The sequence below is a fragment of the Bos javanicus genome, chromosome X (genome assembly GCF_032452875.1).
Source record: "Bos javanicus breed banteng chromosome X, ARS-OSU_banteng_1.0, whole genome shotgun sequence".
Taxonomy (NCBI): Eukaryota; Metazoa; Chordata; class Mammalia; order Artiodactyla; family Bovidae; genus Bos; species Bos javanicus.
Window position 1 is genome coordinate 5,084,938 of NC_083897.1, and position 25,437 is coordinate 5,110,374.

At 43.4% G+C, this 25,437-nt stretch overlaps 2 non-coding genes across 2 annotated transcripts; one reads left to right on the top strand and one right to left on the bottom strand.

Annotated features, from left to right (window-relative positions):
* The first annotated feature begins 21,407 nt into the window (after positions 1–21,407).
* On the top strand, positions 21,408–21,479 carry TRNAC-GCA (transfer RNA cysteine (anticodon GCA)). The gene has a single exon. It is a non-coding gene; the product is annotated as a tRNA-Cys (tRNA).
* Positions 21,480–25,054: 3,575 nt separating this feature from the next.
* TRNAG-CCC (transfer RNA glycine (anticodon CCC)) lies at positions 25,055–25,127 on the bottom strand. Its single transcript has one exon. It is a non-coding gene; the product is annotated as a tRNA-Gly (tRNA).
* Between the last annotated feature and the right edge of the window lie 310 nt (positions 25,128–25,437).

Genomic DNA, 25,437 nt, shown 5'->3' on the forward strand with positions numbered 1-25,437 from the left:
ACTCAAGAAGCCAGACAGACTCCAAAATACATACTACATGATTCCATTTAAATGACTTCCCAGAACAGACATACAAACCTATGGAGAAAGAAAATTGAAAAGTGGTTAACTTTGGGTGTGCGTCAGGATTAACTGGAAAGGGCAGGAGGGAACTTTCTAGGGTGATGGAAATGCTACATATCTAATTTTGAATGGTGGTTACGGGAGTATATGTAGCTGTCAGGGGCTCGGAAGGACAGTGGAGAGGGAAATCTTCCCAGTGAGTCAACTTCCTTTCACTAAAACTGGTCTAGCATCTGCTGCAGTGAGGTGCCCAGTCTGCCAACAGCCCTCACACAGTGCCATCCTTCAGGGAGACCAGCCAGTTGCCTGGTGTCAGGTCAATTATTTGGATCCCTTCTATCCTGAAGTAGGCAGTGATTTTCCCTCAGCTGAATGGTTTTCTACTTTAGATATGGACTTGCCTTCTCTGCCCACTTTGCCCACACTGGCACCACTGTCTGCTGGCTTACAGAATGTCTGATGGAACAGTAGAACTGACTGCTGAAGGCTCAGCTAAGGTTCCAGAAAGAGGGTTGGGTGCTGTATATCATGTGCTGCATGCGTGTGTGCTAAGTTGCTCAGTTGTGTTGGACTCTCTGTGACCTCATGGACTGTAGCCCGCCAGGCTCCTCTGTCCGTGGGATTTTCCAGGCAAGAATACTGGGGTGGGTTGTCATGCCCTCTTCCAGGGGATCCTCCTGACCCAGGGATCAAACCCAAATCTCTTGCATCTCCTACATTGGCAGGCAAGTTCTTTAGCACTAGCACCACTTGGGATATGTTAGAATGTGATATATACCTCTGATTGATACAGAGTACAATATCTCTTCTAGTTAGAACACACATATCCAGGAATCTGAGTCAGGGTGATTGGAAAATCCTATAAATACTACAGGAGGTGGGAGTCTCCTTCCCACCTTGCCTGGATAACAGTACTGATAGCGTTGTTCATGCTGATGGCAGCCATAGCTGCTGCCAGAGACAACCAAGGGCTCATACAAAGAATGCCATGGTCAGAAGCAGTTGGAGAAGCTAAATGACAGATAAGGAGAGTGGAAGAATCAGGTAAACAGAAAGAATTTGGGGGTTTTGGCTTCGGTGAAACAAGTTAGAGTTCTTGGCTCATAGAGACCCAACTTTAAATCCCTATTCTACAGCTTATCTGCATGACCTTAAGCAAATAGTGTTATCTTCTGAACCTCACTTCCATCTGTAAAAGAGATAATAATAGTATCTACTGACAGAATTATTGTGAGTATTAATTCATGCTTGTAGTAGAATTTATTACTAGAACGGTGCCTAGCAAAGATCAAATGTTCAATAAAATTACGTGTGCAAAGAACACACTTCTCATTTTAAGACAGACATAGTATGACTCTAAAAGCAATGAGGTGGAAGTGTCCCAGAAGCTCCTTGAAGGAGCTTCCTTGATGGTACCCTCAGAAATGTGCCAATGCCTGCGCCAAAGATAGATTTTTCTTGACACCAGTGAAATTTGAGCTCCAGGGTCCTGTGTCTCTACCAGCCCCTTCTGAAGCTCTGAGAGTGACCCTGGGAATGTGCTCATATAATCATGTGAACTGTTTTTAAACTATATTTAACTATTTTCTAAAATTTCTTTTAATATATTTCTCCAGAAATTCCCTTAAAATAACCACTGTTTTTTTCATTTTCATTCCTGCATTTTGTTTCGGGTGTTCAATGGGAAAGGATCTTTCAGTGAGCTATCTGCAACAATTTTCTGCAAATAATATTTTGATTTCATTTATTGGTTTTATTTCCACTTTTTGAGTAATCCCGCTCTGGCCTCATGCACAATTGTCATTCTGGGACCTCTCCCTGCATCTCTGCTACATTGTATACACCATTTCCTGGATTTCATATGTTCTTCTCAAGAAGTTTCCTAAGAAAAATGCATTGGAAGTAAAATCTTTGAGAATTTGAATATCTGAAAATGTCTTTATGCTTTTCTAGAACTTTTTGTTATTCGGCTGGGTGTGTATTTCTAAATTGGAAAAAATCCCCAGTGTTTAACTTGCAGTATTATTTTTGAGGAATTGAATGTGATTCTGATTCCCACTCAGTATTCTTGATCTCCACATGTGTCCTGTTGTGGTTATTCCAGAAGCTCAGGATACTTGGGCTTCCTTGGTGGCTCAGTGGCACAGGATCTGCCTGCCAAGCAGGAGACACAGGTTCAGTCCCTGGGTTGGGAAGATTCCCTGGAGGAGGACATGGCAAGCCACTCTAGTATTCTTGCCTGGGGGGAATCCCATGAACAGAGGAGCCTGGTGGGCTACAGCCTATGGACTCGCAGAAGACTCAGACATAATTTAATGACTAAACAACAACCACAACAAGCTCTGATTTTTCCAAAATCTAATGATGATAAGGCTTATTGAGGCTATTTTTTCATTCATCATACTGGGCACTCCGTGGGCTTTTCTATCTGGAAACTCATGTCCTTTAGTTGTGGGGAATAATCTTGTATTCTTTGTTTAATGTTTTCCTTCTCTCCTTGTTACTGTTGTCTCTTTCTAGTATAACTATTAATCACATATTGGATATCCTCGACTGGTACATTGATTTTATATTTATCTCTTTCTTCTCCATGTTTGATGAAACCAAGCTTCATCAGTAACTCCTAACCTTAGCATATGGGGAGGAAAAGCAGATGAAAGACTGGTAAATGAACAGAATGGAGGACGATCTCATCCCAAGTGCTCACAAAGGAGGACCGATGAAAAGCAAGCTGATTCTCCCTTCCAAATTCCAGATAGGCTTGGGAGTTGGAGAAACCATGTGACTTTGACAGTGATAAACACTTGGAGATAATTTAAAAGTCTGTTTAGGGAACAGTTTTCATGTGCCAAATACACACTGAGGCCAAACAAACCAGAACATAACAGTTTGGAGCAGAGGAAGGTTTATTGAAGGGCAAAGCAAGGAAAATGAGTGGCTCCTGTGCAAAACACCCAAACTCCCCAGTGGGTTTCAGGGAAGCATTTTTAAAGGCCAGGTGAGGGAAGGGGGTTGCAGCGTATGTGATGAGCTTGTGGACAATTCTCTGATTGGTTGGTGGTGAGGTAACAGGGCAGTGTCACAGGGGTTAACATTATCGATCCTTAAGCACTAGTAGGTCTGGGGACTATGCACTCATGATCATCATGTGGTTAACTTCTTCATTTGGTGGAGTTTTTAGCATTGGCAAAACAACTCAGAAAGTCTTCATCAGACACTATTATACTTCAGGGTGGAGACAAAGATTCTGTAACTGCCATATGGCTGATTTACTGTTTAAACTCTTACCAGCTCTCCTGGCCCAGCTATTACTTTTGTTACTAGATGTTTTCAATCATTAATTCTTGATCCACGCTTTTGTGACTCAGGAGAAGCCTGGGAGACTAGAGCTTTTGTACAAACAAGAGGCAGGCAAAGGACACAGTTGGTGGTGGGGTTGGGGGGTGGAGTCCTGTCTCTGGAATGCCCCACAGGGCCCTGCTTGGTTTCAAGGTGACTTTGGATCTCATTCTAGAAGACAATTTTGGTTTTTGTCTTTCAGTTGTATGTATCATGATGGAAGGTAAGATTGCATGGTTGTGAGCCTGAGTAGCATACTGAAAATAGGGGAGGTTAGGGGCCAAAATGTATACTAAATGCAATATAAAATTACACTTCTACGATTTCTTATCTCACAAACAATTCATGTTTAATTTTCTTTACATTATATGAAAAAATATATACATTGTCAGCCAGATATAGCACTTAGGGCCTTCTCAGATCTCTTCTGAGTATGCGCTCAGTCTTAGGCATGCGTGTGGCCTTCTAGATTTCCAGGAATATGTGGAAGCTTTTCTTTTCTTTTCTTTTGGCCACACTGTGTGGCATATGGGATCTTAGTTTCCTGACGAGATCAAACCTGTTCCCTCTGCATTGGGAACACGGAGTCTTAACCACTGGACTGCCAGGGAAGTCCCTGTGAAAGCTTTTCAAAGCTCTTATTCCCCAAAGCATCTCGTTGCCCAGCCTTTCCTCTTGAGAGTTTTGCTTAGTCTGTTGTTTCCCCAACTGTTATGCCTTACCCAGGTGGCAGCTACTAATGGCTGCCTTCAAATGATTTTGCCAGTTTCCCCCGGGATAGTCACCTCAGCCCGGGGAGAGTTCTGAGTGAGTCTAAATAAAGGTAAGGCCTTTGAATTGGTCTTTCAGGAAGTCACCAGGAAAGTTAAAATAAACAGACACAATTCTTAGAGGACGAAGCCTGTTCTCCTGTACTGGGTACTTATACCAGGAATGTGGGCTGCTGTTGTCTCCAAGGTCACTGCTGAGCTGGGGAGCAAGGAATGGGTCCAAGTTCAGTTAAAATGCCACAAAGCTCTCTTAGCAAGATCCAGCCGCTTTCTCTTGATTGAGCATATCCCCTGTTCCTGCAAGCTTTTGATTAGTATTCTGAGTTCTGAAAAAGTTAGTTCTGATGGTTTTTGGCAGTTTATTCATAGCTTTTGAGGAGGGATAGACTTTTGGAGTTCCCTACTCTTGTCATTTCAGAGAAGGCAATGGCACCCCACTCCAGTACTCTTGCTTGGAAAACCCCATGGACGGAGGAGCCTGGTAGTCTGCAGTCCATGGGGTCGCAAAGAGTCAGACACAACTGAGAGACTTCACTTTCACTTTTCACTTTCATGCATTGGAGAAAGAAATGGCAACCCACTCCAGTGTTCTTGCCTGGAGAATCCCATGGATGGAGGAGCCTGGAAGGCTGCAGTCCATGGGGTCGCTGAGGGTTGGACACGACTGAGCGACTTCACTTTCACTTTTCACTTTCATGCATTGGAGAAGGAAATGGCAGCCCACTCCAGTGTTCTTGCCTGGAGAATCCCAGGGACGGGGAGCCTGGTGGCTGCTGTCTATGGGGTCACACAGAGTTGGACACGACTGAAGCGACTTAGCAGCAGCAGCAGCAGCACTCTATCATTTTCACCAATGTCACCAGGATTCTTCCTTGTTTTTGATGGCCTTGACAGTTTTGAGGAATACTGGTCAGGTATTTTTTCAAACACCCCTCCATTGACCTCTGTCTGATGTTTTTGTCCATTATCATGCTGAGGCAATGGGTTTGGAGAAATAACACAGAAGTAAAGTGTAAGTCTCACTACATTATGTTAGAGGTATACACTATCAGCATGATTTATTAGTGGTAAGAAGAGTGTAAGTAGAGAGCAGTGCTTTAAAGGCTTCAGCTCTCAAGTCAAACACAACTGTATTCAAATCCTGGGTGCTCTAGTTGCTGAAGTGATAGAACTTTTCTAAACCTTAGTTTTCTCATATGTAAAGCAGGAGTAATAATAGTAGCTACCTCATGAGGTTACCCACTCCAGTGTTCTTGCCTGGAGAATCCCGGGGACGGGGGAGCCTGGTTGGCTGCCATCTATGGGGTCGCACAGAGTCGGACACGCCTGAAGTGACTTAGCAGCAGCAGCAGCAGCATGAGGTTACTGTGGGGAATTGAATGAAAAAATGCATGTTAAATAATTAACATGATGTCTGGCACAGAGTGAATGCTCAATACATGTGAACTAGTACTGTGAGAGGATATGTGTATGTGTGGGTGCACCCAAGAGCAATTTTAAAGATAATATCAAGAGAATCTGAAGTGATTTTAATTATGTAAAAAAGTGCCATAATTTTTCTCAAAGATTTGATGGGAAACCGAGAGTTCAATGGGATTAGATGTATTTGGATAAAATGGGAAATTTTATACATGAGGCATTATTCCCGAGGGCAGGCTGGATAGCTACTATAGCTAGAGAGCCTAGGTAACCTGGGGCGAGTATAAATCCTGGCATTTGAGGTCAGGGAGCGACCCTAGAAGAAAAGGAAGGGGTGAAAACTATGTAGTCGTTAAAGAACTACTGTTGAAGTCATTCAAACCAGGGAAAAGTCTGAGCTCTCTTTTCACAGGCTCTGTGACCTTGCGTGGGGCTTCCCAGGTGGCTCAGTGGTAAAGAATCTGCCGGCCATTGCAAGAGACGTAAAGAAACCCAGGTTCAGTCTCTGGGTTGGGAAGATCCCCTGGAGAAAGAAATGGCAACCGACTCCAGTATTCTTGCCTAGAGAATTCCATGGACAGAGGAGCCTGGTGGGCTACAGTCCATTGTCTCGCAAAGAGTCGGACACAAGTTAGCAACTAAACAACAAGTCTTTCTTGGCAGTTGTTTCCACTAGGGTAAAGAACCTGACTGCTAATGCAGGAGACATAAGAGATGTGGGTTTGATCCCTGGGTTGGGAAGATCCCCTGGAGGAGGGCAAGGCAACCAACTCCAGTATTCTTGCCTGGAGAATCCCATGGACAGAGGAGCCTGGGCAAGCTATAGTCCATAGGGTTGCAAAAGAGCCAGACATGACTGAGGGACTAAACAACAACATGGGTAAACTGACTTCATTTCTCTCAGCTGAAGTTTCCTCATCTGTAAACTAGGTATATACACTGAGGTTATCATGGAATATGAAATAACCCAAGCCAATGGCCCTGAATATTTCCTGTCATATAGCTAGTGCTCAGTCACGTCAGCTGCTCTTTATTGCCTAGCAAGGGTCGCTTGGTCGGGAGACACACCATGGAAGTTAGAAGTCTTTGAGTCAGGGAGGACATTTTGTGCCAAGAAGTGCCTTTCATTATAAAGCTCGCTTTGGGCTCCTCCCCTTTGTCGTGGGCTCAGTGCCTTCCTCAGGCCTGCTGCAAGCTGCCCTAGGAGCAGGGTGCTTTTCTGATATTTGTGGTGGCTAAAAAAAAAAAAAAACTTAAAAAAAGATTTTCCATGTACAATCAGAAAGAGAATGAAAACCACATGGAAAATTCAGCTCCTTCCAATGTGTTCTTAGTCTCCCATTCTACATCCTGCTAGGCCCTCTTTTGCAGATGATGCCTGAGAATATCCTCTTAAGTAATAAATCACAGGAACGTTAACTCGTCCTTGCAGCTGCATGAGGGCTAGTTAGAGGCCTATTCAAGAAAAGGGCTTGTGTAGAGGAGTCCCTTTTTAAAAGGCCACCTGTACCATTTTGGTCTTGGTTTTTAAGTGGAAATAACTTTAAGATGTCATTTTCTTCCTCTACTTGTGTTCATGTTGTACAAATACTTCTTTGTTAATAGGGAAAGAAAAAAAAAAAAAACCCAAACCCAAATGTTAAACCTAATTAAGTCTCTTTAGAGAAAAAGTGTGCCTTTTTCACTTTCCAACTTCCTTTCTGAGTTAGTAATTTTGGGGCTGGCCAAGATGCAGGTGGGAGGAATTGCTTCATGGACAGCTGGCCCTGAATCTCTCACATGCCTGGAAGTGTGCACCAGTTCAGGGTACAGAGCTATCTGGGAGAACCAGGGCTAGTCTGCAAAGAGCACGTACTGTAATTGAAATCCTTTTCCTGTTGATTGGCAGGATCCCAAAAGTTCTTTGAGGCTAGGAGAGATAGCTTTGAGAAGAAAATTGGGACCAGATCATCTAATCCAGATGTGGAAAACCAGGCCTTGAGGAGGGGAAAAAAAACCTTTTACTATAAACTAAGGCTTGAGGGAAAAAAAAAAAATCTCTTCTTTATAAACTAGACCTTGAGGAGGGGAAAATCCTTTCATTGTAATCATATCAATTCTAGTTGGATTCACATAATGAGGTTAGCCATGCCATTTGGTGAAGATGATGATCAGCCATGCAGAATGATTTAAAGAGTTCCAGAAGGGCTCCGTCTGTCTGTACAATAAAATCATCTCCTAGTCAGGTTCAGAGTGCCTGATAGCCCTTCATTTTTGATTCTCAGCCCTTCTTCGGTCAAGGACTTGTTTCAGGATCTGGTGAAAGACCTTTCCCCATAGAAATGCACATGTGTGTGCACATGTCAGCGAACATTTTTATGCGGGTTCACAGACTCCCATGAACTGCTCTGGGGGTGATCTTTGGATGGTCAGTGTTTCTCATAGTTGATTTTCAAAAGCCATGCAGTGGGCAGCTAGCCCATTCATAGACCCCTGCTGGGGTAAATTGAAAAGAAGCTCTATCACATTTTTATCACCATTATGTTGAAATAGTGTTTAGAATAATATAGTTAATAATAACTTAATATAAGGGAGAGTGATGAGATTTAGGAGCAATATTTCACCAAGGTATATAGGTCTACTTTGGTGACGCACAGCTTGACCCCAGATCGGTTTCCATATCGAGCTGGTTACTTTCCTTCCTATTTCTAATACATTTTAAAAAATCTAAACTTTAAGATATTTTATTTTTCTAAAAATACTTTAAATGCTTTAAAATATCCCAGGATAGATGGAAAAGAATGGTAAAATTTGATAACTTATTTGTCTTAGTTGGGTTTCCCCAAAACAGAGTCTGAGGCAAGGACTGCGGAGTAGTTGGGTATATTTGGGGTGTTGTTCCAGGAGACAGGAGTGGGGGGTTTGGGAGAATTAGAGAAGGAGGAAAAGTCAATGCAAGGGTGCCTTGTGATATTGCTGCATTGGGCCACAAGGGCTTGGTTCTGGATGGACATCCTGAGAAGGATACAGAACATCTCCCAGAACTGTCCTCTTGATAGATAAGAGGCTGTACCTCTCATCCACTGGTTCCTGACCACATCTCAGTTCACGGTTCTCCCCAAAGGGATTAACAGTCCCACACTTCCAGTCTGTGCTTTTACGTGGACTAGCTTTGGAGAAGGCACTGGGGCAGAAGTGGAAACAGAGAAGCTTGATCTGGAGGTGGAATGCTGTCAGGGTGATGTGAGTCTGAACTTGTGCTGAAATCAGAGGTGGGTGGAGGGACTGTGATGAAGGGCCCTAGAGGTGTTTGTACTACTACTGAATCTGAGTAGTGGGTACATGGAAGTTCATAGTTCTAGCCACCCTACTTTTTGTATGTTTGAAAGCTTTTCACAATAAAAAGCTAAAAATCCAAACTCAGAATCACAGGCCACTGGGGACTGCCGCAACTATTTAGTGGCTTTATTGCAGAGTTTTGGATGTTTGGAGCAAACATGGGCCCAGAAATGACAATGATAATTCCCTGTTGATACTTTGAAATACTCCATCAGACGCTGAAGTCCTTGAACAAATCACGTTCAAAGGCTGGAAGGTTGAATAGTTAAACCAGGAAGTAGATGGGTGTGGATTCACCTGTTTGATTGATTCAATTCTAGAAAGCGTGGTGCCAAATTCTACTGAAAGACTTGGATGTGATATTTAAACATCCCCAGCGATATGTAATTTATTTCTTTCTGTGAGAAGGGAAGAAATCTTTACATGTTGAGGCAGTCTCAAATTCTCAGTGATAAAACTTGCCCCATAGTTCGGTCTTTTGAAAGAAACCCTGCTCATTTCACCTTTAACATTAAACATAGCTGCATCTCACCACTGAGGTAATTACTTGCAGCTTCTTCGAGTTTCTGTATATATGGCTATGAAATATCTCTTGAACAAGGCATTTAACATCTGAGAAATTATCCTTAGTGTCACTATCAAAGTCATAGAGTCCCCCCCCACAGCCCTTGTTTCAATAACTTGCGGGAAAGTGATTTCTCTCAACAGCTGGTGTGCTTAGAGTGGAAAAGTAGACTTTCGTATTTGCTGCATTTCTTTGTACAGTGTGCTGGGAAGACATACCCTTAGGGGCCATGATTTGGTTATATTCACAATTTTTATGGTTTTCGTCAATACTGAATCGAGATCAGGGGACGTGTTGCTGATTGCTGTTATCAGCGAATTGAGCAGGGAGTGGGTTGGCATTTGGATGCAGCCTCTAATATTTGCTTAGCAACATATTTCTGGCCTGTGCTTATGGTGAATGCTCTTCAGAATTGATCTCATTGCCCCTATTCCAGTGTCCTTTGTGACTCACAAAAAACACTTGATAACTGAATCAAAAATCTTTCTGCTTTAAAAAAATTACTGTATAATTGACATTTGGCATTATGCTAGTTTCAGCTGTACAGCATAATGCTTTAATATTTGTTTACATTGCAAAATGATCACCACTATGAGTTAACATCTGCCATCATACAAAAATTACATTTTTTCTTGTGATGAGAACTTTTTAATTATTCTCAACTTTCAAATATGCATTACAATATTATTGACTATAGTCATCTTGCTATACATTACATCCCCATGACATATTTATTTGATAACCGGAAGCTTGTACCTCTTGATCCCCTTCACCCATTTCACCGACCCCCTAAACTCCTTCCCCTCTGGCAACCAGCAATCTGCTCTCTGTATTTATGAGTGTGGCTTTTTTTTTTGTTTGTTTTGAAAACCCTTTCCTGTTATGGGGAGAAACTGGATCACTCTGTAATTGCTGGTAGAAATGTAAAATGGTACAGACACTCTGGAAAAGAGTTGGACAGTTTTTTAAATATTAATTCATTTATTTATTTTGGCTGTGCTGTGTCTTCGTTGCTGTGTGTGGGCCACTCTCTAATTGCAGTGCTTGCGCTTCTCATTGCCATGGCTCTTGTTGCAAAGCACAGGCTCTAGGCACATGGGCTTCAGTAGTTGCAGCTCCCAGAGCACGTTGTGAGCAATAGTTGAGCAATAGTTGTGGTGCACGGGCTTAGTTGCTTTGAAGCATGTGGGATCTTCCTGGATCAGGGATGAAACCTGTGTCTCCTGCATTGGAAAGTGGATTTTTTTTTTTTTTTTAATACCACTGAGCCACCAGGGAATTCTGGACAGTTTTTTTTTTTTTTTAATAAAACTAAATGTGCAGCTATTTTACAAGTCAGCAATTATACTCATAGACATTTATCCAAGAGAAGTGAAAACTTATGTTCACACAAATACTTCTACACAAGTGTTCACGGCTACATTATTTGTGATAGCTCCCAAATGGAAACCACCCAGATATCCTCCAACAAGGTGAGTGCTTCAACAAACTGTGGTAGTGGGTTGGCCAAAAAGTTCATTTGGGTTTTTGCATAAGATGTTATGGACTTATGCAACAGAATTTTTGGCCAACTCAATCTATTCATGTCATGTAATACTATTTTGCAGTAAAAAGAACAAATTATTGATACACACACACACACCATCTTGGGTAGATCTATAAAGAATTATAATGAATGAAAAAAACTAATGCTTAAAGGCTACATACTGTATAAGTCCAAGTGTATAACATCCTAGAAATGACAGAATTACAGAAATGGAGAACAGATTAGTGGTTGCCAGGATTAAGGTAGGGGTACTGGGTGTGACTTATTTGAAAAGACCCTGATGCTGGGAAAGATTGAGGGCAGGAGGAGAAGGGGACGACAGAAGATGAGATGACTGGATGGCATCACCGACTCAATGGACATGATTTTGGGTAGACTCCGGGAGCTGGTGATGGACAGGGAGGCCTGGCGTGCTGCGGTTCATGGGGTCGCAAAGAGTCGGACATGACTGAGTGACTGAACTCAACTGAACTGAGCGACTGAACTCAACTGAACTGACTATTAAAGGACCACAGGAGAGATACTTCTGGAAATGTTCTGTTGTGACTGTATCAATGTCAGTATTCTGGTTGTGATATTGCATTACTGTTTTCCAAGGCAATCTTATTGGGGAAGCTGGGTAAACAGTACCTAGTTTCTCTCTGTATTATTCTTATATGCACGTGCGGGCTAAGTCTCTTCAGTCATGTCTGACTCATTGCGACCCCATGGACTGTAGCCCACCAGGCTCCTTTGTTCGTGAGGATTCTCCAGGCAAGAATACTGGAGTGGGTTGTCCTCCTCCAGGGGATCTTCCTGACCCAGGGATCAAACCCGCGTTTAAGTCTCCTGTATTCGCAAGCGGAGTCTTTACCACTACTGCCACCTGGGAAGTCCATTATTCTTATACTGCATGTAAATCAAAAACTATCTCAGATTAATAAGTTTAATTAAAAAAAAAAAACCTCTTTCCTCTGATAGCATGGGATTTCAGGGTCAAAAATGAAAAAAAATCATGCAGCCTCTCCCCACATATGCTAAGACTCTGAGTATCACTGGTTTTGTCTGACTCCACAATCAAGTATTTGCTGGCCCTCGCATGTGTTAGTAATTGCCCTTCTACACTGTGTGCCATAGATATTGTGGATGTCGGCTGATGTTGTTTGTAACAGGAATTTTGCCAATAGCTCATTTTGCTCTCTCTAAGTCATTTGTCATTAAAATTGTGCCTAGTTTTACAAGCTTCTTGGCAATAAAGTGACTTGTATTTGTGTTGCCAAGAGGCCTAACAACTTTGAAGGATACTCCTATTGCTTTAGTATCTTCTCTGCCTTAGTCACAATATTCATCAATTTCATGAAGGAATTACTTCATGCTTGTTCTCTAAAAATTCCACTGGTTTACCACAGGGTTCACTGTACTTTGTTTAATAATTATGTAAAAGCTTTGATGACTTCATGCTACAATTTGATAGATTTTATTATAAACAGCCTGCTGGAAACTAGGGGCAAAGGGATGGTAGGTCTAACAAAATTAGATTTTCAGATATTTATCTTCTTACTTCACATTTGCATTTTTGGCTGCTTGTGTGCTATTTTCACCTGTACAGGTTTATTTGTCCCATCACATACAGATTCATATTCTGTATTCATATTGGAATCCTGTTCACTATTTATGCTCATGATATTTACTGAGTTGTAGCATTGAATTTACTATTTTTATTGCTACTTTAATATTCAGTGAACCACTTTTGAGTGGTTGATTAGGTTGGGAATATAATGGTACACAAGAGTCATAACACAAAATGTAAATTAATAACCATAAACAATAACGTGCAAAAGGCACAAATATATGTTAACAGAGCTGAATTGTATTCTAACAAATGAGTGTTGACAGAGACACCTACAGCTCTTGTTCTGCCCAATCCTGAAGAACACAAGGATTGTTAAGAATGTAATGTGACAGCTGTGAAAAATCATAATTAACCTTACATCCCACATAGTGGAAAGTATGTGAAGAAATAATCTCATCACTTTTTCCTCTGCCACTTGCTAGATTTCTGGGGAAATTAGTGGTCCTGGGCCACCCAGAGTCCATACACCATACTTTGAGAAACTATGCCTAAGGGAAAGGTATATGTTACACATTAAACATATTTATTGTTTTAAGTTTTGACTCTGTTTAAGTTGGCAAGGAGATCCAACCAGTCCATTCTAAAGGAGATCAGTCCTGGGTGTTCATCGGAAACACTGATGCTAAAGCTGAAACTCCAATACTTTGGCCACCTCATGCGAAGAGTTGACTCATTGGAAAAGACTCTGATGCTGGGAGCAACTGGGGGCAGGAGGAAAAGCAGATGACAGAGGATGAGATGGCTGGATGGCATCACTGACTCGATGGACCTGAGTTTGAGTGAACTCTGGAAGTTGGTGATGGACAGGGAGGCCTGGCGTGCTGCGATTCAAGGGGTCGCAAAGAGTTGGACACGACTGAGTGACTGAACTGAACTGAAAGTTGGTTGAACTTGATTGAATTTAATCAAATGTCTACTCTGGGTAGGAACTTGTGACAAAAAGATGCTTTTTCCTGATAGGAAAGAAGTTATGGCATCTTCTGTAATAATGGAATTGTAGCTAGGATGAGGCTGTCCAGCTGGGAACTACATTTCCCAGCTTCCCTTCTGTGGCTTTGTGAGCAATGGAATGTGAACAGAAGAGATATGTGTTTACTCTTGGCCCAGCCCTTTATACATGTGCTCCTCTATGCTTTCTTCTTTCTGTGAGCAGAAAGATGATTGTTCCTAGATCGCAGCTTCAGTTGGATAGACAACAATGTTGCCTTATAGGAGGATGGAAAAATCTGATGGGATGGAATGAACCTAAGTCCATCAATGACTGAATGGAGCCAAGTAGCCCACTTATGTGCCTTGGACTGTCATGTGGAGAGAAACTTTATTGTTCTTTGTTTACTGCATTGTTGGGTCTTTATGTTAGAGCAGCTTAGCTCTTTAATCTTGATTGCTATTGTTGTTTAGTTGCTAAATTGTGTCCGACTCTTTGCAACCCTATGGACTATAGCGCACCAGTCTATTCTGTCCATGGGATTTCCCATGTAAGAATACCTGAATGGATTGCCATTTTCTTCTCTAGGGGATCTTCCCAACCTAGGGATCGAACCTGCGTTTCCTGCATTGATTGATGGATTCTTTACCACTGCCACCAGGGAAGCCTTAACCCTGATAAAGAGGGGGAAACCCTGGAGGTCTGAAAGCCCTGGTTGGTAGGTTTTGGGGAAGAAGGGTTCTTCATGGCACAGAGCAAGTAGGAGAACAAAGGAGCCAGGACTTGGCACAAGACTAGACACTATAGTAGATGGGTATTGGCAGGTGAGTGCCCCTCTGATTTCTAATGCTGATTCTGATGGTATTGCCAGGTAGGGGAGATGAGAAGGAAAGAATAGGCTTGGTCATGAGTTATGCAGAAATGTAATAGTCTTCCTATAGTAAATATGAACTGACTCAGGGGAACTGGTGGGGCTCAGAGTTACCCTGTTTGGGATTAGAAAGAAATGAAACCAAGTGAGCTGCATTAGACCTGGGTCATCCCTGGGCCATGTAATGCTACATCCAGGAGGGTGGCAGCTCTAAAATTCCCAAAAGGTGACTGGGAATCTTGATTTATTTCAGTCATGGTTAGTACCCTATAAGAACTGCTGCAGAACTTAGTCTACAGATGTGGCTTCATTAGTGGCTTCAGCTCTAAAGATTTGGAGCTAGGAGAAATCAGAGCAAAATCTCACTTACCTCACGATTTGACCTGCAGCTGATATAGTTCCTTGGCCAGGGCTAGGGTGCTTTTGTGTAAACTAGAAAAAGTGTGCTCTTTTCTGGGCACATGGTCTGGCAAACACACAATGTAGCAAATTAAGAAAGCATGGCTTGGTGTGTGCAGTGCATTTTGGATTTCAGCCCCCATTTGTCTCCATGACTGAGCATCTTTGTGCAGTGAACAACATGTACAACTGTACATGACATCCTTGCAGACTATCAGAAGTACAATGAGAGGGAAGAGTGAAACTAGGGGGTGAAGGACCAATTCAAATGTGACCCACTGACTTGGAAAAGCAAAAAGTAACTATTTTGGAGCAGTGTTAGCAAAGACAAGTTTGTGTGCCCAGCACATAGTGAGGCTAAATAATACCAAAAGTTTTTCCACTGGTCATGTATGGATGTGAGAGTTGGACTGTGAAGAAAGCTGAGCGCCGAGGAATTGATGCTTTTGAACTGTGGTGTTGGAGAAGACTCTTGAGAGTCCCTTGGACTGCAAGGAGATCCAGCCAGTCCATTCTGAAGGAGATCAGCCCTGGGATTTCTTTGGAAGGAATGATGCTAAAGCTGAAACTCCAATACTTTGGCCACCTCATGCGAAGAGTTGACTCATTGGAAAAGACTCTGATGCTGGGAGTGATTGGGGGCAAGAGGAGAAGGGGACGACAGAGGATGAGATGGCTGGATGGCATCACTAACTCGATGGACGTGAGTCTGAATGAACTCTGGGAGTTGGTGATGGACAGGGAGGCCTGGTGTGCTGCGATTCATGGGGTCTCAAAGAGTCGGACATGACTGAGGGACTGATCTGAACTGAACTGAACTGAACTGTCAGAGATTGGAGAAAGATTTATTGCACAGCCAAACAAGGAGATGGGTGGCTTGTGCCCCTCTTCCAAACCCCAAACTCCCTGGAGGCCTTTCAGCAAAGCATTTTTAATGGCCAGGTGAGGGGGTGTCACAAGGTATACAATCAGCTTGTGCACAATTCTCTGATTGACTGATGGTGAGGTAACAGGGTCGTGTCACAGGGATTAATATTATCAATCCTCTGACTCCAGTGGAGCTGGGATCAGTGTCATCAGGTAGTCAACATCTTCCATTTGATAGATTTTTTATTTCTTTAAAACAACTCAGGAAATGTGCACCCATACTATTATCTAGGTACTGCAGAGAGGAGCTAAAGCAGAGGACATGGGGAAAGGGCCTGCTCCCCCTCAAGGCCCCATAGTGTCCTGCTTGGTTATAGAAGCGAAAGGTGAAGGGTGATTTAACAAATTTTAAACTTGATATGCAAAAGGCTATAGCCAAATATACAGTGTATTTTTTTTATCAGTACCTTTGCTCATGCTGTTTCCCATCTGAAGCATCCTCTCTGGTTATATAATTCTTATACAAGCATGAAGGCTCAGTTCTAGACTTAACTCAAAAGAGCCTTCCATGACCTCTGTAGGATCCCTCCCTCCCTCCTGCTGCATAATCAGATGGGTAATCCATGCTCAAAAAGATGTCTATTTGAGTGACTGAGAGACTAGAAAACTTCTCCTGTCACAGACAATGTTAATTTCCAAGTAGGGAGCCTCTAACAAGTTCCCCACAGTAGGGTTTGGGGACCACACGGGACCAATTAACTTAAAGTCTTTCCCCTTTTCAGATGCTATTTTAACAAATTCTTGTACTGGAAAGAGCACTAGACTTATTGCCTAGTTCTAGTTCAGTTTAGCTATTAACTAGTCACGTGATTTTGAGCAAGGTGAATCACCTCTCTGGCCAGCCTTAGTTCCCTACCCTGTAAAATGAAGAAATAGTTTTAATGGTCTACCATGTTGTAAAGTAACACAAGAAACAATGTGGCAATTGAGCCAAACTCTGATGTATTAGTATCTATATTAATACCTACCTTCTAGTTCAGTGTGAAGACTTTTCTTTGGTGGTGAAAGGTCCACAGAATCTTTTGTGTCTGATGACCAACAAACAACTATAGGAAACTCAGGGAAAATAGAACTCTCCCTCTTGGCCTGTGTAATTTTACTTTCCTTGTTATTGTTAATGGGCTGCCAGCACATCTTTCTTCTATAGAAGTTTATTTGTTCATGCATCTATTCTATTTAGGGTTGCTAGATTTATCAAATAAAAGAACACTCAGATTCCTCCGTATTTGTTTAGTACTTCACAGATTTGGTCAATGGAGTGGAATGCACTATGGCAGCAGGAATGCCTTGCTATCTAAAGCCTGTCCCTCCAGCAGTGGCTGCTCCAGGATTACCTGGGTGGAGGTTTAGTTGCTAAGTCATGCTGACTCTTTTGTGTCCCCATGGACTGTAGCCCTCCAGGCTTCTCTGTCCATGGAATTCTCCAGGCAAGACTACTGGAGTGGGTTGCCATTTCCTTCTCCGGGGGATCTTCCTGACCCAGAGATCGAACCTGCATCTCCTGCATTGCAGGCAGATTCTTTACCACTGAGCCACCAGGGAAGCCTGGGAACTAGTTGGAAATGCAAACTCTGGGCCCCACCTTAAACTGATTGAATCCAAATTTGCATTTTAAGAAGGTCCGAAGGTGATAAATGGTACCTTAAAACTTGAGCTAGCTGGGCTAGCTGCAATCTCCTTCCATCTGCTTCACAGCTGTCCCTAAACTCTGGAGTGGGGAAATGGGAGGAGGTGCATCATAGGACTGCATCAAATTCAGTGGTTTTGTAGGGCAGTGCTGCCTAAATAGTAGGTAATGAGTTTTCTCTCTGGGCCACCAGCTAAAATGAAATCAGGAACCACATCCACTGTATTATGGGAGCGCCATGTCTAGGCAAGTCTGGACCTGGGTCAGGCTGTCATTTCTGCCTGGTTGTGGCATCCATGCCCTTTAGAACTCTTGGCCCCCTTTGGCTCCATTTCCTCACTTCCAAGGCCCTCTTCCTTTTTCCTTTCATGTGCGGGGTGCCCTCCCCAACCAAAATGAGCATCTGGGAAGGAATGCATGTCCTCTAGTATGAAATTAAATACACATTTCTCTTCCCTTGGGCTTGCTACTTTCTTATTCTGTTTCTTCTTCATGAACCGCCTTTTAAAAAGGGATTTCAGTGCTCAGCTAGCTATTGGACTAGGGCATCAGGGGTGGGTTGGATCATACATGCCTCCTTAGGATAAGGACATCTCTCTTTCTAGGCTCTGGGCCCCAGTTCTACCCATATTCCATAATCTTCACTTGGCCAGCCTCTCACACAGTTGCTCTTCTTGCCTTCTTAAGTCTCTCCCTCTTCCCACCCCTCCCTACACCTCCCAGTCTGGTCTTTGTTGGGCTGTGGGTGAGTCTAGGCTGGGGATGGGGGTTGTGCCCCAGAGACCAGTCAGAGACACAGAGACACTGAAGCAACTCGGGGAGGCCCAGGAAACCAGAATAGGAAGAAGCACAGAGAAGTTGACATAGTATAGTGCCTGTGGGTTTGATAGGAGGAGTTTAGGATTCAGAGGCAAGAAAGGCTCTGGTTTTCAGAAGAATTAGGGAGTTGGCCTCTAAATCTGGGAACCTGACATGCTGACCAAGGATCCAGGGAACAGAGAGGGTTACGACTGGGTACCAGTTACTAGCAAGAAACCGGGGACTGAACAGAGGTTCTGTGGTCACAAAGGGCCAGATGCTGGGAGAGATTTGGATCTCTAAATGGGGTTGGTGGCCTTTGGAGCAAAGGGTCAAGTCCTGTGCTAACGTCCCATGATTTGTTTTATTCATTTGCATTACAGATGTAGGCATTAGAGAGTGGGGGTTAAGAATGTGGGTTCTGGCTCCAGACAGCTGGAGTTTAATTCCCAGCTTCACCACTCACCAAGGGTGTGGCTTTGGATAAGGCACTTAATCTCCCTGTATCTCATCTGAGGGATGATGCTGTGAGCATCAACTGAGAAGGCATAGAAGATACTTAGCACAGCACCGTCGCTCAGACATCCTAGATAAATGCTGCATGTTGTTATGATTAACCTTTGTCCACCTAAGTATGGAACTGAGGCAAGCTCATATTAACTAAAATTTGGGTTTATTTATTCAGGAATAGCAGGGGAAATTATTAGGTTGGCCAAAAATTTCATTTGGGTTTTCCATAAGATGCTACAGAAAAACTTGAATGAATTTTTGGGCCAACTCAATACAATAGTGAGGTACAGGTGAGTCCTTTGAAGGTTTGGGGCAGGTTGTATTTCTGGGCAGGGAGTGCAAAGACAGAGACGTCCAGCCAGAGCCCAAGCAGCAAGTTCACTGGCTTGAGGATGGGGAGAGATGTTTGTTGGTCAGGAGATAGGCCTCTGTCCTCTGTAGGTCAGACATTTATGGGAAATCAGTCTCTCAGTTAAGTTCTGTTCTTCTGAGGACACATGCCTGAGATTCTCTATTTCCAATCCCCAGTTCCATTTTAAGTTGGAACCCTCTCACACCCTCAAACTCCATGCTTCCATTCTGCTGCTCCTCAAACTCATGTATGGTCATGGGTATATGTTTCCTCTGCTTGGAACACTGTTTTTTGGTTAATGCCTTTTCATCTTTCAGACCTCAGTTCAGAAGTGTTTTCTTTTGCTCTCACACTCACAATACTTTTGATATCAGATATATGGGTTTTCCACACCTAGCAATTCTCTGACATCAGCTAAGTGTCCTACAAGTCAGTTTTTTCCAACACTAACCAGAGTTATCACAGACTCACAGGTTAGGGCTCAGTCTCACAAAACTGCCAATTGCAGGTTCCCATGACCCACTCTTCTGATTTGATCATTTGCTGGGATAGCTCACAGAATTCAAAGGAAGACGTTTATTGGTTTATTGTAAAATAAAGTATATGATGAAAGATACAGTTGAACAGCCAGATGAAGAAGTACATGGGGCAAGATCTGGGAGGGTCCTGAGCAGAGAAGAAGGTTCTGTCCTCATGGGGTTGGAGTGCACCACCCTCCTGGCACACAGATGTGTTCAGCAACCTGGCAGTTCTCTGAACCCTATACTTTTGGGTTTCTATGGTGGCTTCATCACACAGGCATGATTGACCATGAACTCAACCTTGAGCCTCTCTCACCTTTCTGGAGGATGGTGGTCAGGGCTGAAAGTTCTGAGCTTCTAATCATGGCTTGTTTTTTCTGGTGACCAGCCCTCATCTGGAAACTATCTAGGAGCTCACCCAAAGTCACCTCATTAGAAAAAGACACACTGCTATCACCCAGGAAATTCTAAGGAGTTTAGAAGCTCTGTGTCAGGACAGGGTCGAAGATCAAACGTTAGAACAAGAGGCACTCCTAGTTCTCTTATGGCTTAGGAATTGCCTGGGTTTTAGGAGCTCTGTGCCAACAACCTGAGGGAGGGGGCATGGCACGCAGAGACCAATGTATGTATTTCTATGATTTCACACGGTTCTTTCTCAGACCCTCTTGGATTGGGTGAGATGCCCTCCTTTATGCTCTCACAGCACTTGCTCTTTCACATCATGTGTTGTAATCCTTCATTTTCTTGTGTATATCTCCCATCAGATCCTCAGCTCCCTGAGTTTTTAGATTACATTGTTGTTTTCCATTGCTGTCTCAGCAGTGCTGACACACGGTAGAAATTCATTATATGTTTGTTGATTAAATGAATAAATGGTGAGAGACTCCAGGCTTATATCCTTTGGGGAGCCATAAACAGATAGGATTTCTCTGTTAAAGCTTAATCTGCTGGTAGCTGAACAGTGCAGAGCCAGAGCCCTAAGCCCTGGGGTTTCTCCTGGAGAGAGTTCATTTTGTGTGAGAAGAGTAGACAGGTAATATGGAGCAAGTGCAAACTGGAGCCAGGGAGGGAGTGAGCTGCTCTTAACATGGGCAAACTAGCCATGTGTACTGATGGCAGGTTTGGGGCGCTGGGGTTAGGACTAGAGAGTTTGGCCCTCTTTAGATAATTTGGAAAAGCACATTTAAGCTTTGGAGACCCTGATTTCTTGCCCCATTTTCAAAGGGCAATTTAGAGTCACATTGCTGCCTGTGGAGTTCCAGGGTATACTTTTGCTGAATCTGCTAAATTTTCTCCTTGGTGTATGTCTTGAAAATCCCTCCTATAGTTGGCCCTCTGAATTGGCATGTTCCACGTCTATGGATTCAACAAACAGTGGATGGAAACTATTTTGTTAACAAAATTCTAGAAAGTTCCAAAAAGTAGAATTTCAATTCGCTGGGGCTAGTAAGTATTTACATTGTATTTACAACTATACATTGTATTAGGTATTATTAGTAATCTAGAGCTGATTTAAAGTATGCAGGAGGAACTTCCCTGGCCACCCGCTGGTTGAGACTCTGCACTTCCACTGCAGGGATTGTGGGTTTGATCCCTGCAAGCCAGGTGGTGCAGCCAAAAAAAAAAAAAAAAAGTATACAGAAGGATGTATGTAGGTTATAGGCAAGTACTATACCATTTTACATAAGGGACTTGAGCATCCGTGGATTTTGGTGTCTGGAGGGTTCTAAGACTAACCCTCCATGGATACTGAGGGAGGACCAAGGACTGCACTTCAGTCCACTCTAAACCTCTTCTCCTGACAGGAAACCCAAAGTAGTTAAGGCTCTTGACACCAGGGCTTCCCTGGTGGCTCAGACGGTAAAGCGTCTGCCTGCAATGCGGGAGACCCAGGTTCGATCCCTGGGTTGGGAAGATCCCTGGAGAAGGAAATGGCAACCCACTCCAGTATTCTGGCCTGGAAAATTCCATGGACGGAGGAGCCTGGTAGACTACAGTCCAGGGGGTGGCAAAGAGTCGGACACGACTGAGTAACTTCACTTCACAGTGTTCTTATAGAATGATTCTTATAGGTGTTAAGAACCCCCCTAGTGGTAAAGAACCCGCCTGCCAATACAGGAGATGTAAGAGATCAGGTTTGATCCCTGGGTAGGGAAGATCCCCTGGAGAAGGGCACGGCAACCCACTCCAGTATTCTTCTCTAGAAAATCCTATGGACAGAGGAGCCTGGCGGGTTACAGTCTATGGGATTGCAAAGAGTTAGACACAACTGAGAGACTAATACTTTCCAGTGTTCTAAGCAATTTCTTCATCCTCAGGATAATAACAGGCCTTGAAGGCCATCTAATAACTGTCTCACCCCCATCCCCTCCTGAGACAGTCTACAGTCTTTCATTTGATATTGTCCTGCTTCTGCTTTAACTTCTGCGACCTCCTCCATTTTTTGGCTGCACTGTGCAGCTTGTGGGATCCTAGTTTCCTGTCTGGGGATAGAACCTATGCCCTCTGCTGAGGAAATGCATAGTCCCAATTGTTGGACTGCCAGGGAATTTCCTTGAACTTCTCTTATGAGGACATGGAAAACCGTTTGCTTCTGATCAGAAACTGCCATTGCGACCCAATCAAAAAATGGGCCAAAGAACTAAATAGACATTTCTCCAAAGAAGACATACAGATGGCTAACAAACACATGAAAAGATGCTCAACATCACTCATTATCAGAGAAATGCAAATCAAAACCACTATGAGGTACCATTTCACGCCAGTCAGAATGGCTGCTATCCAAAAGTCTACAAGCAATAAATGTTGGAGATGATGTGGAGAAAAGGGAACCCTCTTACACTGTTGGTGGGAATGCAAACTAGTACAGCCACTACGGAGAACAGTGTGGAGATTCCTTAAAAAACTGGAAATAGAACTGCCTTATGACCCAGCAATCCCACTGCTGGGCATACACACCGAGGAAACCAGAATCGAAAGAGACACGTGTACCCCAATGTTAATCACAGCACTGTTTATAATAGCTAGGACATGGAAGCAACCTAGATGTCCATCAGCAGATGAATGGGTAAGAAAGCAGTGGTACATATACACAATGGAGTATTACTCAGCCATTAAAAAGAATACATTTGAATCAGTTCTAATGAGGTGGATGAAACTGGAGCCTATTATACAGAGTGAAGTAAGCCAGAAAGAAAAACACCAATACAGTATACTAACGCATATATATGGAATTTAGAAAGATGGTAATGATAACACTGTATGTGAGACAGCAAAAGAGACACAGATGTATAGAACAGTCTTTTGGACTTCTGTGGAAGAGTGAGAGGGTAGGATGATTTGGGAGAATGGCATTGAAACACGTATAATATCATATATGAAACGAATCACTAGTCCAGGTTCAATGCATGATAAAGGATGCTTGGGGCTGGTGCACTGGGACGACCCAGAGGGATGGTATGGGGGGGGAGGTGGGAGGAGGGCACAGGATGGGGAACACGTGTATACCTGTGGCAGATTCATGTTGATGTATGGCAAAACCAATACAATATTGTAAAGTAATTAGCCTCCAATTAAAATAAATAAATTTATAATAAAAAAAATAAACTGCCATTGCATGTTCCTCTTTGCCCTCTGATGTTGACATAAGTATATGGCATTTGAAAGACTTTTACCCCTAGTGCCAACCTGACATAAGGCCACTTGGGTGTCCCCACCTCTGCACTCACCCTCTTTCTCTCTTCTCTTTTAGCCCTTGTAGGGAGGAGGACCAAGGAGCACATAGGTGATGCTGGTGTGTTGGAGAGAATACACAGGATTGAAGTTTGATTTATGTGTATTACTCTGAGGGAAGCAAAAACCAAACACAGTGAGCCGAGTCTAGTAAGGAATCGTTAGCCTTGGGAGCAAAGGGGAAAATTCTGAATGCAGACGTGTGCATCTCCAGGTCCAGCTGCCTTTCAAATTATCTCACAATCTTTTCAGAAAAAGAAGGTAGAAGAGAAGGGAGGGGGGCCTCTAAAAAAAAAAAAAGCCTTGATAATACATCCATCCATAAGCCTGCTTGGTTGTTCCTTTAAGAAAGGGTATCACAGAGGGAGGAGGGCTTGTCCTCCACCCATAACATGGTGGCTTTGGCATCCCAGGGGCCTCAGTGCTCCAGTGTTTGGTGCTCAGCAGACAGAGTTCTTAGCACAGGTACTAAGGAATAAACTGCCGGGGGGAGGGGGAACAGTGGCAGCAGCTTGCAGCAGGAGGCAGCTACTCCTTATGGACTCAAATATTATTCAGGGGTCTTTTGTTAGAGGCTAATTTCTGTGTGAGAGATAAACACAAGAGCTGGTAAAACTTGGGAGATGACTCATAGAATGGCCTTGAATATATGCAGGCTGGCAAGGCCTAGGGGAGCTCAGGTTACAAGCAGCTCAGAGGAAAACCCTATGCCAAGGCAGACGAAGCCAGTTCCGGCCATCACAGAACAAGGGGTACATGCCCTTCTAAAAAAGGTCTTTAAAAAAAACTCTCAGAAAGGGCTTTAAAATATAATACATGGGAAGCAAAGCCTGCAACAAAAAGAGGAGATGTCCTGCCCCATCATTATTGTGAAATAGCCACTTGATCACTGACCATCACTTGAACATCCACGCATTGCAGCAGCAAATGGGTCTGGGTAATTGGAGGCCAGCTATTTGTCCACTAGAGAGACAGAGCTATTAGGGTGATGTCTGAGTGAGTTATTGAAGGGGGTGGGAGGCACTCCTAGCACAGAATGGGTCCTTGAAATAGGTTCTTGTATAATGGCTTAGAAGGAAAAATGGGACTCCAGCCCCATTTGCTAATGTCTGCTGCATCTAGATGGCAGTGTGCTCTGTCCATGAGTTTCATGTTGACTCAGGTGCCAGGAAGACGTTGGAGAGGAGGAAACAGGCTGGAGACCCTGCTGTTGGGATCAGCACTGGGATGGGGAGTGGCTTCTGGGGAAGCAGCTGCATTTGAGTGGGGGAGGTGGGAGGAAGAGGAGCAGAGGCTTGCTGGGTTCCATGCATCCAGACCAGCTCTATCCCTGGATCAGGTCGCCCTGGGCAATGACTAGGAGGGAGAGAGGAAGGGAGATCCTAAGGCTAAAACCATTCACCTGAGGCTGGCTTTTCAGTGGATATCTTCATGTGTGAGGGGTGCGCTGAAATGCTGTAATGACAAGTGTAATGACAAGTTCTTTTTTGTTTGTAATATTTCAAATTCCTGGCTTCCAAGTATTGATCAGCAAAATAATCAGGTGGCATGTACTTGCTTACCTCATATCTGCTTAGGAAAGAGGCCTCTTTCCTCCTATAGTTCTCTCTTTCTTCCACTCTTACAAAGCACAAAAGGAAGCCACTTTCTTTGATTTATTTATTTATTTGGCTGTGCTGGGTCTTAGTTGTAGCATTCAGGATCTTCAAGCTTCATTGTGGCGTTCAGGATCTTTTAGTTGTGGCTTGTGAGATCTAGTTCCTGACCAGGGGTTAAACCTGGGCCCTCTGCATTGGGAGTGCAGAGTCTTAGCCACTGGACCACCAGGGAAGTCCCCAGGAAGCCACTTTCTTGCCTTATTTCCATGGAAGAAGGAAGGAGAAATAATTATGAAAGTCCATATTTGTTGAAGACTTTCCATGAATCAAGCATTTACAATGATCCAGAGAGGTAGGTGTTAACACTTGCCCCATTTTACAAATGAGGACACTGAGGCTCATTCACCCCTGCTTATTTTATTCACAACACTGATCACCATGTCTAATCATCTTGTTGATTGGTACCTTTGTCTGCCTACTCACATAGAATGCATACTCTATGAGAGAGGACTTTTGCCTGTTTTGTCGACTGTGTAATGTCC